The 18,402-nt window shown below is 45.8% G+C and overlaps 1 pseudogene across 1 annotated transcript; it reads right to left on the reverse strand.

The window, feature by feature from the left end:
• Positions 1–6,863: 6,863 nt before the first annotated feature.
• Positions 6,864–11,096, reverse strand: LOC309585525 (epidermal growth factor receptor kinase substrate 8-like protein 2; annotated as a pseudogene). Its single transcript has 6 exons — positions 10,956–11,096; positions 10,070–10,189; positions 9,072–9,219; positions 7,801–7,984; positions 7,262–7,394; positions 6,864–6,935 (listed from the first exon to the last, which is right to left on the reverse strand). The product of its transcript is annotated as an epidermal growth factor receptor kinase substrate 8-like protein 2 (transcript).
• Between the last annotated feature and the right edge of the window lie 7,306 nt (positions 11,097–18,402).

Here is an 18,402-nt window from a genome sequence, read left to right on the forward strand (position 1 = left end):
GGCAGGGAGATTGAGAGTAAACTTGAGTCTGTAGTCCAGAGAATGAACATACTGAAGTTAAATGGAGGTAGTAACTTGCAGACAGGGAAAAAATGTGGGGGTCAAGTCTGAGGTAATCTCTAGGGGAGACAACATTTTTGAGGTAAACTGAGGCAGTCACTAGGTGACAGGTTGGACAAGTTTTGGGGGGTAGAAATTCAAATGACCTGTTGGGCAGAGAATGGACATACTGAGGTGAATATCAGGTAATAAGTAGTGGACAAGTAGCAATAATTTTGGAGGTGAAAGCTGGGGTGATGTGTGGCAGGGAGAGCGTACATCCTGAGGTAAAGTGAGACAGTACTGGAAAGATAGTGAAATATTTCAGGGTAAAACTTGATGAAATCTCCAGGATAGAAAGAGAATATTTATAGGTCAAAAAGAGTAAATAGTTAGTGGGCAGGTAGGGAAAATACTGGGGGTAAAACCTGAGGTTATCTCTAGGGGGAGAGAATGAACATAGTGAGGTAAAAATCAGGCAATGACTAGTGAATGTTAGGGCAATTTTGGGGGGGTAAAACTGGAGCTAATCTCCAGAGTAGTGAATGAATACTTTCTTGTAAAAAAGAAGAAATCAGAAGTGCACAGACAGGGACAGCTTGGAGGGAAAATCTGAAGCAATCCCCAGGGGAGAGAATGAACAGCATGAGGTAAACTGAGGTAGTCACTTGCAGAGACACAGTGAAAATTTTGGGGATAGACACTGAGACATTCTGGAGGACAGAGAAAATTACTTTTGGGGGTAAAAATGGGATGATGGGTAGTGCAAAGCTTGTGGGAAAAACTTGAAATAATCTGTAGGAAAGAGCATGAGCATTTTGATGGAAAAATGAGATATTTATTCTTTGCTTCCCTTTGGGATAACTTAATCTGCACCCTTCCATGAGCAATTCCTTGGCTTCTCCTGGAGAAAACCCCCATGGCAGAGGCAGTGTGCAAAGGAGCCCAGAGCTGTGCTTGGAGCAGAGAGTGCTGAGAGCTGCGTGTGCCTCTGCTGCCCCAGGCTGGCAATATCCCCATGGAACAGACTGGGCAAATGGCATTAGAGGGAGCACAATCCCTTCCTGGAAGAGGTTTTCTCCTGTGCAGATCAGGCACAGGGCAGGAAGGGAACTTTGGAGATCAGCTGCTTTCCCCCAGAAAGCATCACTCACACCAGCATGGATGACATGACCTGTGCCCACTGCTCACCATGCACCTGGCCAGAATCAAGAGCAAAGGTGGGTTTGGGTGTGAGCACTTGAAATAACTTTGAAAGAGAAGCAATCACCTTTTGCTGCTTCTTTCTTTCTTGCAGATGCTGGGATTGCCTCTGGGCACATGTGCTGAGCTCTCCCTGCAGGGAACTGTCAGCCCTGAATGCCTGTGCAATAACTGCAGCTGCCCAGGCAGACACAGGAAACTATTCCACACATTAAATTGCCATGACCCAAGGCACTCCTGGAGAGAGAGTGTAGAGAGTTAGAGCACTGATCCTGCTCCCTGCTTTCCCAGTAGTGCATGAACATGATTTCATCCTGATCCTGAGAGCTCCAAGGACAGTAACAACTGAGGTGCCACTGATGCTGCCACTTTTCTGATGGGCCTGGCCCAGAACCATAGCCCAGCAGGGGTCTGTGGGAGCAGTTCAGTTCCCCCTCCCTTCCTGCACTCTGGGCAGTTCCAGGAGCCATCTGATCCCTTTCTGAGGTTGCCACCACAGCCTAAGCTCCCCCCCCCACTGGGCCATGATGGCATCTGCGTTCCCAGAGCCAGCGAACGGCTCCGGCCCTCGCACCACTGCTGCACATCAGGCCGGGCCAGGGGAGCTGAAATAAAGCCTGGAACTCTCAAGGGTAAACTGGCACCACAACCACAAACCTCCCTCAGTTGAGAGTAAAGAGGTGTCCCTGTATTTACACACGTCCAGGAACAATACTCCTCTAGAGCAGGTGTGGATTTACTTTTTTATCAGTTGAACTGGCACTGCTGCCACCTGATGCCATTAAATTCTCCATCCCCACAATCCCTGGTTACCCTTGGCTGTGGGGTTTTTGCTGTCCCACAGTGAGTTAGGAGGGATCTCTGGCCAGCCTTGTTGCCCAAGAGCATTCAAAATCCTAATCCTCACTTCTCTGACTACTGACTACCTTAAACGCCACTCTGTGTTGTGCAAAAAAGTGCCTTGGTCCCACTGGCAACTGCACATCTCTAACAGCTGTTCTCAGTTATTCCAACTGAGTAAAATAATTATTAAGGAAAAGAGGAACCAGTTAAACCTAACAACTTTTGCCTGATGTTTTCCTCAGGAATGAGTTAGGAGCGCAGTAGCAAGGCCCTCAGACAGGCACAGTGTCTGATATAAACTATATCTGGGCACACATAAAAAATAGGTTATATATAAATAGATAGCTATATGCCCTAATATATAATACATATTTATATTACAGAGTTATGTAAGGCATAAATATCTGCCCTACATATAACCAAAAATATTTATCACCAACTACCTCTAAATTACCCCCTGACCCCTGATGCTAGGAATGTAACATTTTTAGGGATCCTAAAATCAAACAGATGCAGGAAAATAAACCACGATTTTATGCCATTAATTCCAAGATGTTTTCCTGGATGTGTGCTGCTGCGTCTGTTTTTCTGTAAGATCTTGTGCCTTATCCCTGAAGTGCACTCAGAATTGTCAGGATCATGAAATCCATTTGGGATTTTACTGTTGCTGCAGTATCCAGTGAGATGAGTTTTTTCAAAATTATTTCTCTTGGACCGAGCACATCTCCTCAAGTTCCTTCTCACTTTCTGCATCCTGGAAATGCAAAAAGGGAGAAGATCAATGTACAGCTCAAGTAAAACAAATAAAAAGCATCATTTCCCTTCTTTCTCTCCAACCCCAAATCAGTTTTTAAGCATATCATGGAATCCTGGAATGGTTTGGGTTGGAAGGAGTCTTGAAGCTCATCCAGTTCCACTCGCTTCCACTGGGCCAGGCTGCTCCAAGCCCCGTCCAAGCGTGAGTCTGAAAAACCCCAAACAAGTCCCAGATCTAGACAGCCCACTGGAAGAAAACCCAAAATTAATTAGAGCAGCAGAGCCTGGCTTCAGTCTGGCACTTCTCCTTGACAGCACGCAGAGCTGAACGGAGTGGTCAGGGCACACTCGAGGGCAAACTGGGAGAAATCACGGCGGGGTCTGCCCTGGGATGGAGACCCAGCGCCGTCCCGCTCGCCCCCCCTCCGGCCCCAGGGTGGGTCGGTCCCCGCAGCGCGCGCCCCTTCGGCCGGGCTCGCCCACTCTCCGTGAAGAGGGGCGGGAGAGGGGGCTAAGCAGAAGCTGCGGAGACAGGATCCCCTCATGCCGCTTCTCACCGTTGAAGTCCCCGGTGTCGGCCACCACCGTGGTGTGGTGCTTGAGCTGGTCCAGCGCCGACTCCACCTTCTGCCGCTTCACGGGGGACACCGACACGTCCGCGGCTCCGGGGGACTCACGCGCCCAGGAGGGACGGTACGTGCCCGAAGGGCACCGGCCCGCGCGCTCCCGCCGCCCGCCGCCAATCCCAGCCTGGCTGGGCGGCAGCGGCCAATCAGGAGCGCGGACAGGAGACGGACGAGGCCGGGAGGAGCCGAGGCGGGGCAGCGGGAGGGAGAGCGATTCTGATTGGCTGGTTCGTGAGGGCCGGGCGGGGGTTCGCCTTGGCGACCGTGACGCCGCCATCGTCCCCGACGGAGCGTATCGGGGGAGTCTCCTGGCCCCGAGATCTCTCGGGCCCGGAACCTCCTGTCCCCGGAGTCTCCGTGTCGCCAGAACCCCCGGCAGTCTTCCCCGCGGCCGGTACGGCGCCCGACCCGCCCCTGAGCCACCCGTCCCTCGTGGCCGCGCGGGGCCCGGGCGCGGCCGGTGCCGCAAGGTGGCGGCGGGCAGCCCCTGAGGGAGGCGGCCGTGAGGGAAGGCTCGGGGCCGCGTCGGTGGTGCCCCGCTGCAGGAGCTGAGCGCTCTGGGCTCCCTTCCCCGCCGTTGTGGCAAGGTTCGAAATGGTTTATCGAGTGCAGCTCCAGGCGCTGAGAGAGCCCTCGGCCCAGTAAGGCAGGTGTTTTGGGCTCGTGGTTCGCCTGAACTTTATTTAGGCTGTAAAAGAGGTGATCTTGTTAGTGTGGGCCCACTTGGAAATTGTACTCTCCAAAACATCTACAGAAGGAATTACCAGTTATTTCAGCTGGGTAATTTAATTGTTAAGGAAAAGAGAAGACAAACTTTTGCTTCTGGAAACAGGATGGCTCTTGGCTGGAAATGTTGGAGAATCCGTGTAACAGGCTCCTAGTCATGGGGTTATGCTGTTTCCTCTTTCTGTATGGTTCCACTTGGGACAGCTGCCACAGTCGTTCCCCTTCCAGAGAGGCAAGAATGTGCTTTTGTGCAGCCTTCTCATGCTTTGCCCCTATTCTTAAGACACAGCTATCCAGGCCGTAACATCCTTCTGTTGAATGTCAGTCCCCAAACCCAAAAGGAAATGTGTGGTTTCAGACATTCTGCTGAGTTTCTGAGACTCTCAGTGACAAAGCATTATGAAAACCCAGTGAAAGAGACGGAGATGGAGTTATAACTTAACTATTTTAATAAATCTTGTACAGTGCATGGTTATATCATTGTCTCCTTCGCTCAGTTACATCAATGTACAGTACTTTATAGCAGTGTCTGCAGGCAGTACAAACAGAACAGATGCACAGCTCAGTCGCGTGGAAATTTGTAAAAGTGGCCTCTGCAATAAGGTCTACTGAGCTATTTGTTTTAGGAAGTGCTCCTGTGGCTCCCGGCTTTACAGAGCTGTCATGTACACTCCTGTTAAAATCCCAGATAACTGTAATTCCCTGTGATTTGCTTTCCTCTACACCCCAGGACTAGAAGATGGTGTGTTTCCTAGCTCAACATTCGTTTTTATTTTCATTTTAGAAACTTTTTCGCCTCCCGTGCTTGCCATCCTGCCTCCCATCTCCACCCTAATCCGGAGCCAGGGCTTCTCAGGAGGATTGTCCTCTTCATCCCTCCCTGACAAGGTGAGTGCCCTTCTCAGATCCTAGCAGGGCTGTGACTAAACCCAGGATCCTCCCCTGCCTGCACCCTAATTCTGCTGGTGAGAGCAGTGTCCTGTTTCAAATGAAGAAAACAGATTATCCATTGGAGACGCTTAAGAATGAAGCCAAAACTAAGGTGCACTGGTGTTCTCAGTTTTAGACATGAGCTCCCCAGATGCTGTTTTAAAGCTTTTTCCATTAAATGTGCAATGACAGGCACAAATTTGGACAAAGACTCAGCATGTGCTGAGAGAGAAAACCCAGCTGTCCCTGGGCTGTGGGCAGCTCTGGAGCTCTGTGTGCTTCACTGCTTTGCAATCAGATTGGTCTGTCAGTCAAACAGAGCTAGAAATGCAATGTGCCAAACTTGCTGTGGACAGGAACTACGCTGCTTGCTTGAGTTTTGAAATGGTGAGTAAATTTTGGAAGCATAATCACTTAATTCTGCTTCTAGGGAGAGGGATTTTCCTCACCCCTATTTACAGATTGCTATATACAAATGCACATAACTTTATGAAGGAAAACGGGAAGTAAAGAGCAACACCCTGTGCTAAATTAGAGGGGTTTTTTTCTTGTGGCCATTTAATTTGTGTTAAACCTGCCTTTCCCAGTGTGCTTTGGGGTTTCAGCTATTTGGGAATCATTTCAGCTGACTTTTTGCAGTGAAAATGTGAAGATGGGGACAAGTGACCAACACCCTGGGAAGGGCTGTGGGTGTGCCTGGGTCGGGAGCAAACGGTCAGGGCTTATCTTCTCCTGGTTTGAGGCCCGGTTTGGCAACACCACCACAACATTCCAGTGCAGGATCCGTGCCCCAGGGAAGGGCTGCACAGCTGCCCCCAGCCCCAGCCTCTGCATCAGCAGCGGTGGGCGGGTGGAACTCACCTATTTCCAGATTCAAATCCCTTTGTTTGTCACTCCTGCTCATTTCTAGGCACTGAAAGCTCATTTCAGCTGTTCAGAGATAGCACTAGCTGGTCCATGGATTTAAGGAAGCAGCCAGACTTTGGGAATGTGTGTTGCCATTCTAGCCTTGTCCAACGAGGGGGCACAGGGGGACAGGACAAGGACAGGCAGTTGTCACCGGCCCTGTGCTCGTGGGCTGCAGGGGACACCTGCACTGAGGAGGAAATGGAAATGGAAATAGAAAGGGTTAGGTTGCCCAGAGAGGTCATGACTCACCATTCCTGGAAGTGTCCGAGGCCAGGTTGGACAAGATTTGGAACAACTTGGGCTTGTGACAGGCATTCCTGCCCATGGCAGGGGGGTGGAATGGGATGAGCTTTAATGTCCTTTCCTTAAACCCAAACCATTGCAGGGTTCTAAAGCCTTATTCCTCTGGTCCAGGCTCCAAGCCTTGAGGCTGGCCTCTCTTGTGCTGTGTGCCACGCCTGCTCTGCCAGGGGAGAGTGGGGAGCAGGGGACAGCCCTCGGAGAAAAGCTTTGGGGGTCTTTTTTTGCTTGAAGCCAGCCCTTGTACATCCAGCCCCGTGTGAATCCTGCTCTGATCGCATGCACGGAAAATTTCAGTATAAAATATATAGTTATAAAAAAAATACTTCATGCAAAATTAAAACACCTTTCCCAGTGGGACATGGTCTTATTGTCAACCCTTCCCAACAGTGTTCAAGGAATTGTCACTCTGATGGCAGCTGGACCCCAAGGGGAGCTCTGCTGCATCTGGCCTGGGCCAGGAATCATTGCTTTCATTCCCTTTTTTTCTGCACTACTTAGGGCTAAGAGCTGAAATAAAGCAGAGAGACTTTAATTTGCAGAATCAATCCTTTCCTGGCGGCGCTTCGTGATTTCTTGGAGCTCCGACTCCCCTCTGCTTTTCTGGAATGGAAACAAAACAGGCAGTTTGGATTTGAACTTCAAGCTGCAGTTAAGTGACAGTATTTAATTAATGCTGTAAAAGTAGAGCTAGTTTCAAAGAGATAAGTGATATCAGTAAAAAGCAGATTAATTAGTGGAAACAGGGGGATCTTACAGATTTGCTCAAAAGACACTTCGGAATTTTTACGTGTGTTTTATTGCTGGTGTAGGTTTGGTTGCATTTTTTTTCCCCACAATTGTATTTTTTAAAATGCCTGTTTAATGAGCTATCTGACGCTGCTGGTACAGCCCCCATTCCAGCAGGAATTATCCAGAAAAATGCTTACCTCCAGCTGGTTTTTCTCCACTGTGATCTTGCTGTAGACTCTGTTTCCCTCATCACCGCACACCTTCTTCAGCTCCTCTCTGTTGAGGGAGAAGAGCTGAGCTCCGGTGAGGATGCCCAGGTGTTCCACGGTCCTGGGGAGACACAAAGTAGGGAGGTGACGATTGTGCTGCACGTGGCCTCGTGCCAGAGGTGAGGAGTTGGAGATGGGAGGCCAGGAGCTGCAGTGGGACCATATCACGGGGCCCTGGGGCTGTTCCAAGGTGGCAGCTGCAATTCCAGTAGCATTTCAGGCCTTGGATTTAGTTAGTTAACTGTTTATCTCCAAGAAAATATTTATACCAGAGAAAGGGAGTGACTTTGGGCTCTGAACATTCTGGTTATAGAGCCTGGATTGAACAGGGTTGAAATCTAATTTGCAACACAGGCTCTGTAAGTAAATCCAAGTGGCTTGTCCCAGGTGAGATGGTGCCGGTGGCCTCCCCCGCTCCTTCTCCAGGGAAGGACGAGCATTGCACGTGGCAATAGGGCAAATCTTACTCTTTGCTGAATGACTTGGCCTCCAGCCAGGCTTTGACTTCTTCAGTGCTGGATTCAAAGGTGAGGGGCACGAAAACTTGCTGAGGCTTTTCCACTTTGAAATTCCTGTGGGGAGGCTGAATTTTATTGTTTGTGATCTTCTTTAGCAGCTCGTCGTTCAGCTCATCCGTTTGGTGAATAAGTTCTGTAGAAACAAGTAGGGAATGAAAGCAAGTCTTCAGTCAAAAATGCCATTAAATGTTTGTGGGGAAACTGTAAGGCAAATGGGGATGTGGCTCAACATTCTTATTTAAATTCAGCCCAGAAAAGTGATTCCCATTTTCCTGTGCCCCTGTGTTGCCATTTATTTTGCTCCCATCACCCCTTGGCTGTTGCCTGATGTGGAAGCACAGTTCTGTGAGAATCTACAATTGGAGGTTTGGAATTGAGACCTTTTCAGTCCTCTCTGCTGCTTCTAGTCACTAATTTGCTGATCGCAGAGCTCCAGGTTTTGCTCCGCAACAGAACAGAAGCGGCAGGAAGCACAAACTGGGAATGAGCAACACACTCATGATGGGATGAGCTTGAAGGTCCCTTCCAGCCCAGGGCATCCTGTGCTTCTGTGAAAACTCCAGTGACTCTTCATCCAGTATCGCTTTCCCCATGAAACTCCTGAAGACTGTGGAGAATAACTCAGTGATACGAACAGATTTGTGTCCTTGTATTGTGGGGCTTCCTGTCGTCCCAGAAGGGCTCCTGCTTCCAGGAGTGGACAGGGTGGGATAAGGGGTGAGGTGAGCAGGGCCCCTGATCTCTCTCCTGCTCTGTGAGCCCCACAGCACGTGCAGGGTGAGGGAGTGATGCGGATCTCCTGTTTGGCCGGGAATTCTGTGGAACCACGTGAAGGAAGCGGCCAGGCGGGCACTGTGTGTGTGCCGGGAGATGAGCAAAAGGAAGTGAGAGAAAGGGATTGGCCTGAGCTGTTCCTTAGACACACTTAAACATTTTGGAAGAGAAAGGAAACTCTCTCCTTGGGAGGAGGAGGAGGAAGTTAGAACTGGAGGAAGGAGGCATGGGGTGATCACTTATTGCCCTGCTCGGCCCGGGCCGCCCGAGAGCCCCGGCGGTGTCACAAGCCCCAGGGCTGCTCTCTTGGCTCTTGTCCTGCCTGGAATGGCCTCCAGACACAGTGCTGCTCCATTGCTGTGATCAGTAAAAGGTGCAGGGGAGCCCCTTGGGCAGGTCTGGTCCCCCGAGCGCCCAAACCCAGGGGAGCCCAGAGTGGGACACACACGTGCGTTCTTTGGCGTCCTGTGCAGAGTGGCGCGACAACATCTCACTGCCCCACTTATCCCCGGCGTAGCTGGCAGGCAGCTTGTGGGTTGGGCTGGATGGGCCATGGCCCCTGGAGCTCAGGTCTCCTTTGTACCTCTGGTTAGACTGGTTAGAAAGGGAAAGAAAAGTAAGAATTTTTTTTGGTCGTTTTTAATGTTCTTAAGCTTTCTGCCTCACACCCACGGAGGGACAAACTGCCGTGTTCTCCTTGTGCTGATGTGGGGCTGGGGAGACCTCAGGTGGAGCTGCATGGAAGAAGTTAATTTCTGGGAATGAAGAACCCAAAGCAAAGTCTGAAGTTTGCGCAAGGGAATTCCTAGTTGTGCCAAACGTGTTCGATCTCATTGGAAGGCAGAGCCTCACTGCTCCGTAGCTGGGATGTGAAGCGGGACCACTGCCAAGGGCCTGGAGCGGACTGGAAAGTTTTTTGACGTTTTGATTAAACTAGCAGGGATTTATCCAGAAGCCTGCTGGGCCGCCTTAGGCTTTGCCCAAACGCTGCAATACCAAAATGGGGAAGCAATTCCATGCTTCCCTAGGGTGTTTAGAACACTCCAGCTCCACATTTCTGCAGTGCAAGTTGCAGTATTCAGTTAATTCTCACTTAGATGGTGTTTCCATCTGCCTCCACTCCAGTAACGTGTTCCTGGTGCTGAACTGAACTGGCTGAGGGAAGTGTCCATCTTTAATTTAACCCCCAAGAAAAATCTTGATGTGGAAAAATATGGAAAGCAGGAGGCTGGTGCACAAATAGGAAGGATAGGCCTTATTTGGGAAGACGATCGTAGCAAAATGTGAATTTTATCATAGGAGACTCAGGAATCTCCTGGCTTTGTCTACTTCTGAAGGTCTGTCCTGATTGGTGCATAGTATCCTAAGAAATCAGGGAGGTCTAATGACAACATTATTCCCAGAGGCGGATTGTGCCCTGCAGCTGATACCAGTCAGGTATTACCTGACTACAGACCTGTTTGAGCTCTTCCAGTTTCACCACATCCAGGATATTGTACGGAACATAACCGGCCTGCCCACTCCGGTTGAGCAACTTCCACCACTGCTTATTATCTTCCAACACCTGAGAGAGGGACAAAAATAAATCTGCTGTGGGAAAATGGGATTTCAGGCATAAACAACCAGGATATAGCGGGGCCGAACCATCCAAAAGGTGAAGTTGCCAGAAGGACATCACTGAGGCCAGGAGCTCTAATCAGATCTGTTGCTCTCAGATGCAATCCAGGACTGAAACTTTTCCTGGAAAGCATCAGAATGTATCGTAAGGATGAACAGGAGAGCACCTCTGCGTGCTGAAGAACTCATAGTTCCTACATAATGTCCCTGTTTCTCCAGACCTTTTTTTCCTAATGACTGAGTTTCTGATGTCTTTTTGCATTAAAATAAATAATTAAATAAATAAAAAGCCACATTTTGCAGAGAAACCTTTTCCTCAGGTCACAGATCAGTGTCAGCCCAAGTCACGTCCCACCTTGTCCAGCTGCCAACAGTGCTGCAGTAAGAGAAAGGTTATGAGAAAGGTGCTTTTCAGAGAAAACAAATCCTCGTGGAGGAGGAAGTGGTGATAAGGAACCGACCCAGCGGGGGATGAGCAGGGCTCTAGAGCGAGTTGTTGTCCTCCCTCCTCACTGTGGTTAAAATGGGACCGATGTCTTTGAGCTGAGGAAATGACACGACACAGCACAGGCAGCCTGCTCCAGCTTTGGGTTTGAGCAAAGCTTTGTGTCACTGCTGAGATACCACCAGGGAAAATGGAGTTGGTGCTTGTTGCTATCCCGAGCTCTCTCCTGCCCCTGGGGGACACACCTTTTCCAGGAGCGGTCACGTACCTCCAGGATTTCATCCTTCAGCACCGAGAGCTCACTGGCGTTTCGCGCGGTGAAATCGTAGCGGATTTTGGCAAATCTCTTGGGCACAGCCACCCCCTGGGCCTCGAAATTCCTGCAGAAGAGAAGTGGCCTGAAGTTCATTAACCTGAGCTAGACTGTTGGAAGGACTCTGTGTGGAAGCTGGAATTGTATTAGAGGATCATCATAAACTAAAAATATATGTGACAATGTGGCCAGATTGCAATGAATCTAAAGACAGGACAGGGTTGGCTCGAGCTCACAGAGCTGCTGCCTCCAGTGTAAACTAACCGCCTCGTGAAAGCAAATGGTTTTTCACAGACATTATTCAAATAAAAGGGGAAAGGGGAAAAAAAACCCAACCAAGAAAAAAGGAAGGTTCCCATTAGCAAAAAAAGCCTACATGAAAAAGTGAGGTTGTGAGCTATGGCCGAAGGGCCGAGTTTGGTGCTGATTCTCAATCAATTCAGCAAATGACAGTGCATTGATGCAACTGTTTTTTTAGTCAAATTTAGTCCTGATTCTTCACAGTAATTTGCCTCAAGAAAATGAGCCCCATCATCCTTTGGTGAGTTCCCTGTTGGCTGAGGCCCAGACCTTCAGGCCGTGACTTCTCAACATACTTGCAGTGAGACTGGCTCCCTCTTAATTGCTTCTTTTTGAAGTATGGTTTGTCACTATCATCCTGCTGAAGATGAACAGGGCTGGTGTCTCATCTTCATATATTCTTCCCCCTCGTCCCCTCTCCTTCTTTTCCCCTTTTTCACCTCTAAATAAATTTCTTCAAGGCGATTTACCCCTGGGATAGTCTAATCCACTTTAGTCCTTCGTGGTCCACCCTCAGATAGATGTGTTGGCACAGAAGAAGTAAGGGTGTTCTCTTAGGATCTGATACTGTAATAAAGGGAAGAGAAAGATGAAACAGGCATTTCATGTTTGTCTGTTTTCTCTCCATGTCGTTTCGTGAACATGTACTCACACTTGGCCAAGAGTAGTGCATTCAGACACTGAATATGAGTGTTGAAGAGGGGACTGAGAAGGAAGAAGCTTAGTGTTCTGCAATAGGAATTATGCTTTGGGGATTTTACGAATTGTTTCCCTCTTTTTCACCATCATGCTCTTCTTGCACACTTCCTTGTCTTTTGCTATTGAGCGAAAGTCTGGAGGCTCAGAAAGCCCAAGTTTCATCTGAGAAAGATTTCCTGTGTCAGAGAGAACGGAAGGGATTCTGTTTCCATCCTTTCATGCCAGGAAGGATGAACTGCCTGTATCAGGAGGTGCCGAATTGGTTCTGGGTGCTGCTGTAGCTCACAGAATTGCAAGACCCAGTGCTGCAGGAGTTCAAATAACAGACCGGTGGAAAGGCTCAGGGGCCACAAGCTGTGCTGCATCTCTCATGGACTTGCAAGGAACCTCTCCTTTGGTGTCTGTGCAAGTGCTGGCTGATGTGGGCACTAGGATTGCTCTTTTAATCAGGCAGCTCCAGTACCTTTCAGAAAAGAATTTTCATGGCACATCATGAGCCATTAATCTCTTGACTAACCATAACATTTCCTTACTCCTTGGTTTTACAGCATTACTCAAACACTGACATTTGTCATTTCACCAGCCATCTCCCTTGACCTCTAGCATCAGGCACTTGCAGGGGGAAGGATCTGGTCTCACAAATATTTTCATACTCTGATCTCTGTGATTTATTAACCATGAAGTTTTGCCTTCAGAACTCAAGATGCCATTTCAAATAATTTCATGTGCAAAAGTCGAGTTATTGGGCAAAAGGGATCCTTGATAGCTGGGTACAAAGGACAGCAGGACTGCTGTTGCTGTTTTCTTTTCAACTACTGTGCTTGCTGTGTGACCTTGAGGAAATAGGTTCACTGCAGCTTTATGGTTCCGTTTTTGCATAGGGAAAATAAGGGCAGTGATAATTGCTTTCAGTTGTAAAACACTTCAAGATTTATGGAATATGAATGATTCTTACTAAGTGAAAAGTGTTGCAAAGCTGGCTTAGTTGCACACTGTGCTAACAAAATCCCGTATCAGCCTATTGACCCCAGCCTGAAACACTCATTAAAGTTTATAGGACATTTTGGTGGATGAGTTGAGGCAGTTGTTCTGCTGGAAATATCATACTGAAAGCACTTTTAAATCCATCATCCGCTTTGACTTTTTTCTCTATTAAAACTAAACACAACTGCTTGCTCTTTCCAGTTTTCTTAGTTTAGTTTTTGATGGGTAAGTACTCACTGTTAACTCAGCTTGTACCCCCATGGCATCTGAGACATTACAGTTCATTCTAGTCATAGCATAAACACACAATAGCTGTTGTACTGAGACAAAAAGAGTTATAAAACATGTAAGATATCCAATGGACTGGTATTAACTATCAAGTTGCATGGTCACTTTTGAATGTCAAATGTTCTTTTTATGGATACTGCATTAATTTAATTTGTGCTTAAACGTTAGCTAGGCTAGACATTGGTGTCTGAAAAGTTTACATATTTTTCCAATGTCAAAATGTGTAAATTTAGTATTAAAGAAACAAAACATATTTACTTGTACTAGAGGAAAAATACTTTCGTAGCAAAGAAATTAACTGAGGTGCTCTTTAGAAATAGGTCTGGCTTGCTTACAGAATTGTTGCTTATGCAGTAAAGCAGATCTACAGATGTTTTCTTTTTTTCTTCCAGATAAAACTTGGATTGTTTGAAAAGTGGGGAGAAATTTCACCATAGTACAAAAGAAGATACAGAAGAGGAGAGCAGAATGAGAGCTTTGCAAGTGCCACATGCCTGCAGCCTGCTGTCTTTAGCGATGCTGTTCCTTCCAGTCACTGGAACGTCAAAACAAAATATCCCAAGACTGAAGCTTTCCTATAAAGGTAAACTTTTCAGTAGTTTTTCTGATTCTGCCACTTTGGTTTCGATGTGATACTGCCAGCAGTTCTTTTTGTATTACTAACCAGGAAATACATAATAGAAGCCTTAAAGATGGATGAATTCTGCCTCGGGGCAGTATTAAAATCTGGGTTTTTTGTTGTGTCGGGGCACATGTTTCTGAAGTATAAATGCCTTTTAAAAGTATTATTTCTGTTTGCTCCAAGAGGATGTTAACAGACTATACATAAATTAGATGGGAGTGGTCCTTGAAAGGCTCTGAGGTGCATTGGAGACATTCCTGTGTGGCTGGTGTGGATGATGTGACACATGGAGGACATTCACACCTTCCTACAGCATCAGAGAAAGTTGAGAGCGCTGACTCAAGTGTTTCAAGGGGACTGACATTTATTTTTGTAATAATTCTTTTTCTATCACTAAGTGGGTATGTTAAACTCTTCATATGTGGTTTTCTTTCTCCTTGCCTCTTTGGATCACAAAAGCGTGATTCTCTGCAGAATTTCTTAGTCTTGTGTGTAGTTCTTGTTAAGAATGGTACCGTCTGAGGGATTTCAACACAGACATATTTATGTATTAATGGCCAATTTTTTAAAGAAGGTGGATTTCTTTTTGCTTTGCATGTACAGTACACCTCCACAGGCACAGAGATGTGTCACTGACACTTCCTTCTTTAGTGAAAACAAATGCTCTCCAGTTAGTTATGTTTCAGCTATGTCAGCACCTTGCCCTTAGGGGAGCTATTTCTGCTCTGTTTTTCAAACTTATGTCTTCCTATGCATTGCAGAGTTACACTCAGGATGGTGTGATGGGACAGGCTGTAGAGCCTTCATCGGGGCTTATGATATGTTTATCATGAGTTTAACACCCAGAGAAATGTATTGAGTAAGCAGAATGACATGCTATTTATTTACAAGCTTCTCTTTTGCTAGATTTGCATGCCACTGTGCATGCTATTCCACTGTGTATATAAATGTGTTTGGATGTGTTTGTGCGAGAGAGACAGAGGAAGCAAGATCAAGGGATCTTGACAACATTTTTATAAATTCAGGGAACAGTTGCACTCCCTGAAGCCAATGCATACAGAAACTGAAAGAGCTGACATGAGTTATGAAAGTTAGCAGTGAAACCCTCCTGACATACAGCCGGCCTTCTCACAGCTAGGCCTTTTGAGCTAATTCCCAAAAGCAGCATATACCATATGGCCATGGCATTTACTGTGGATTTGACGCTCACGATTAGTGAATTCCTCTCAACTTCAAAAGCAGATAGCCTTTGGCAAAATCCTGATGGATGCCTTTGGCAGGTAAAGAGGGGGAGAAAGAAAAATTAGTGAGGTCAACACAGGGGAAAAAAAAATGGCTGAAATCTTAGTTTAAAATAGTGGCAGAGACCTGCTGGGAACAGTTGGGAAAATGCCTGAGCTCGTTTAAAAAGACAGTGAGCAGATGATTGATATTTAGGCCCTGACCCAAACTTTTCTTAGCAACTTTATAAACCTTTCAGTTTGGCTTGAGGGATACCGTTTCCTGTCCAAACTTATTCACCTATATCCCTGTAGGGGGGGAAAATCAACAACAGATACAGATGCAAAACAGCACATAAATCTTAGTTTTGAGAGCTGTGATGGAACTGAAAAGTCAGAAGAAAGAGAATTACCAGAATTTATTGTGCCTTGTCTTACTTTCTTGGGGGGTTGGAAGGTGTATATTTTTCCACATGGAACAAGAAATAATTTCATGCTGTTTTTTCACATTTATGTATTGTAAATGATTCCAGTATGGCTTATCATAATTAAACTATATTTTGTGTGTTGACAACAGAATATCAGATGTACTGAATATTTAATATAGTTGTGAGAATTAAGTCCACCTTCCTCCCCCCAAATCTTTCAGACAAAACAATTCCAAGGTTTCTGAGAATAAGATGTAGGAGAAATGAACTGTTTTGCCAGTTCTCATAAAATTGTTAGTCATGTCACTGACAAGTCCTGGCATCTCTGTTCTTTGGAATTCATACTTGAACTCTCATGAAGAGGAGAATACAGGGCTCTTTTCCTTCTTTATGGAAAACAGATGAGAACTGGCCACATCAGGCAGTTCCAAAAACCTGGTCACATGTGTCTTTGAAGGGAAGGTTTCATCTCCTTTCAGGTGCAATGTGCTTATGGCATAGCTCCATCTTCCCAGAAGAGCTGAGCATTTGCTGGGGCAGGAGAGCTGGAAGTAAGCGGGACTTTGCTCTGCAGTTACTGAATCTTCCAGTTGCATCAATCAGTGCTGGATGGAGGAAGAGGGAGAGGGTAGGGTGGTTAAAGATGTGTCTATAACTGCAGGAGTGCTTCAATAAACCACAGCATGTCAAAGCTCCTTTGTGTTCAAACAGCAATTGAAATTTTAGACCTTCTCTGAATGGCAGTTATAGGTTTCCTTCTTCTCAAGGTTGTCATCTTAACGAATGGGAATCTGTGCAGGAAATGTTAAGATATTCCAGTGAGTGATGTTGGGATCAATGTAAAGTCATACAATGGATTTCCTTTATTGTTTGTCCCAGTCTAAAGATGTGTTCTAAAAAATTGTGCATGTATAAAACTAAAACTACACACAAATCAATTAAAATATGTTGTAGTACAGAATCAAAGTCATATATTTTCCACCTGTGTTAACCGAATACACTATGATCTTTAATCACATATCTCATCCTTTCACATTTTCCCTGATCCATTAGTTGAAAAATTCTCTTATTCACTCAGACTTAACGTTTAGATACTCGTTCATGTCATTACTATCCCAGAAATTGTCACTCCTCTTGTGATGTTTTTAGGGTGCTCTCACTCCATATACCTTACTTATTCTGTGTATCTTAGATACTTCTACAAGATTGAGGTGCTTTTACTACTACAGCTTTACTATTAGGAGAAGGTAACAAACTGTCTTCTAATAGAAGATTATGATCTTTAGAAAACCAGGGGATGATTTTGAGTAATATTCCATATTTTGACTCTCTTTGCCCAGTACTGCTTTCAGTCTAAGACCAACAGTGTGTATTTATCACTCATTTTCATGTAGCTGGAGATAACCTGTGACCTTCATCCAAACTGCAGAACTCCACAAGCACAGAAGTGATATTCAGCTTCCCTAAGCAGCACGTCCTTGTTGTCTGCTGCCTCATTTAACATCCTCATTCCAACCTCTAGAGCAGATGCAGAAGGTTTTCATATACCAGTCTAATTCATTAATGTCATTTTCAGGACAGCATCAGTTCTGTTACTAAAGAATGGAAGGCTCAGTGTCCTAATTCATGTATGTTTAATTCATACAGTGTAGACAGTCTTGTTTCTGTTTGATCTTCTGAGTAATAATTTTTCCTAATTCATTGGGAGGTCCTTCCATAAATATCGTGTGTGTGTCTTTTTAGATTTTACTTCATAGGGAGAAGTAAAGAATAGCCAGACCAGAAGGTTGATTGCCTTCTGAGAAAAAGAAGAAAAAAAAGCAAATTTTTCTCAATTTGTGGCTATCCTAAAATTTTCCTGCCGAAAGAGAGAATCCTAATTGCAAATTTAACCCTATTGATTTGATTTACTTGGCTGCTTTTCATGGACATTTTAGTAAGTGTAGTCTGTGTTCTCAGTGAATGCATTTATATTACAAAAGTGTGCACCCTAGTTTCTTGGCTGGGGGGCATGCCCTAGCCCAGATTTGGACATTGTCACCAGTGACATCCACAAACATCTATCATTCCCGTGTGGGAATGTGGCCATTCCCCAGAGCAAGCCATGCTTACTGTGACAGCGGTGACTTGGTCAGAGGACCAGGAATCCTGCATTGTGACACAGTACAGAGGAATAAGCAGGACTGAAGGCAACGTTTGGCTTTTAAAGCAGGATTTACTTAGCACTGTTAAAAACGACTGTGGTAGTAATTTACATCTAATAAACAAAAGCATTATTCTCAGCTGATTTGTTTTTCTCCATATAGAATGAATTAAGATGCAGTCTCACTCTCACTGAAGTCATGGCAAGAGTTTTTCCACTGAAGTAAATTGAAGCAAGATCAAATTCACGCTCCTCACTTTTTTCATCTTACCTAAATAAACTAAAGACAGGTAGTTCTTTCTCCTCTGCTGAAGGATGACAGTGCTAAATCATCAGCTCCACATGGAAATTAGCCATGTTTAAGGATTGTTTAGTTTCACGCAGTGTTTTGCGCACAGGATTTTCTTCCCCCAGAGTGATCTATTCTTAAAACATGGTGAAAAAGCAAACAGAGAACATTTTGGTGCCAGGAATTCTTTTGAAAATTTGACTGGGTGAGTGCATTTCCTTAATGTTCAAAAATTATCCTTTGACCATGCTATTTAACAGTGTCAAGCATTCTGTTCTCTATATTGTTTTTGCTTTAAACCTGTTTCATTTTAGAACTGATGAGATGCTTAACTGTTGCATCAGAGCAGTTAGTTTGTTCAGTTTCAGTACAGCTGGCTTATTTCTATGTCATGCATCATTTAATTATACATATAGAACATAGTTAAAA

The sequence above is a fragment of the Coloeus monedula genome (genome assembly GCF_965178545.1).
Source record: "Coloeus monedula genome assembly, contig: HAP1_SCAFFOLD_63, whole genome shotgun sequence".
NCBI classification, from domain to species: Eukaryota; Metazoa; Chordata; class Aves; order Passeriformes; family Corvidae; genus Coloeus; species Coloeus monedula.